This window comes from Aplysia californica, unplaced genomic scaffold, assembly GCF_000002075.1.
Source record: "Aplysia californica isolate F4 #8 unplaced genomic scaffold, AplCal3.0 scaffold00221, whole genome shotgun sequence".
Taxonomy (NCBI): Eukaryota; Metazoa; Mollusca; class Gastropoda; order Aplysiida; family Aplysiidae; genus Aplysia; species Aplysia californica.
Window position 1 is genome coordinate 1,129,450 of NW_004797491.1, and position 1,709 is coordinate 1,131,158.

Sequence of the window (1,709 nt, forward strand, 5' to 3'; positions counted from 1 at the left end):
TTTTAAAACCGTCTCCTCTAGCTGTATTTTATTTTTTACTTTCAAACCGTCTACGCAGTCTGTATTTTATTTACTTTTTAAAACCGTCTCCTCTAGCTGTATTTTATTTTTTACTTTCAAACCGTCTACGCAGTCTGTATTTTATTTACTTTTTAAAACCGTCTCCTCTAGCTGTATTTTATTTTTTACTTTCAAACGGCCTACGCTGTCTGTATTTTATTTACCCTTTATGACGGTCTCCAGTAGATATATTTTTTCAAATATTTTTTAGCCGTCTCCACTATCTGTACTTTATATACTTTTATATAACTCTATCCTCTAGCAGTATTTTATTTTCTACTTTCAAACCGTCTACGCGGTCTCTGTATTGTATATACTTTTTTAACACCGTCTTCACTAGCTTATTTATTTTTTACTTTCAAACAGTCAAGGCATTCTGTATATCATTTACTTTTTTATAACCGTCTCAACCTGTATTTTATTTTCTACTTTCAAACCGTCTCCGCTAGCTGCATTATATTTTCTACATTAAAACTGTCTACGCAATCTGCATTTTATTTACTTTTTCATAACCGTCTCTACTAGCTGGGTTTTTTTTTCTACTATCAAATCGTCGACACAATCAATATTTTATTTACTTTTTTATAACCATCTCAACTTGTTTTATTTTCTTTTTACCAACCGTCTCCGCTAGATATATTTTTACAAATACTTTTTAGAGGTCTCATCTATCTGTACTTTATTTACATTTCTATAACCGTCTCCACTAGCTGTATTTTATTCTCTACTTTCAAACCGTCTACGCAATCTGTATAAACAATTTTTTTTTATAACAGTCTCCTTTAGCTGTATTTTATTTTTTACTTTCAAATCGCCAACGCAATCTGTATTTTATTGACCCTTTAATAACCGTCTCCATTAGCCGTATTTTATTTTCCACTTTCTAACCATCTCCACTAGATATATTTTTACAAATATTTTTTAGCCGTCTCCACTGGCTGTATTTCTTTTTCTACTTTCAAACAATCTACGCAGTCTGCATTTTATATACTTCTATAAAACCGTCTCCGCTAGCTGTATTTTATTTTCTATATTATATTTATTTTTTTATAACCGTCTACACTAGCCGTATTTTATTATCTAGATTGAAACTGTCTACGCAGTCTGTATTCTATTTCCATTTCTATAACTGTCTCCCCTAGCTGTATTTTATTTTCTACTTTCTAACCACCAACGCACTCTGTATTTTATTTACACTTTATAACTGTCTCCACTTACCCTATTTTGTTTTCCATTTTCCGACCGTCTCCACTAGCTGTATTTTTACAAATATTTTTTAGCCATCTCCACTAGCTGTATTTTTACAAATATTTTTTAGCCATCTCCACTAGCTGTATTTTTACAAATATTTTTTAGCTGTATTTTTACAAATATTTTTTAGCCGTCTCCACTAGCTGTATTTTTACAAATATTTTTTAGCTGTATTTTTACAAATATTTTTGAGCCGTCTCCACTAGCGGTATTTTGACAAATATTTTTGAGCCGTCTCCACTAGCTGTATTTTTACAAATATTTTTGAACCATCTCCATTAGCTGTATTTTTACAAATATTTTTTAGCCGTCTCCACTAGCTGTATTTTTACAAATATTTTTGAGCCGTCCCCACTAGCTGTATTTTTACAAATATTTTTTAGCTGTATTTTTACAAA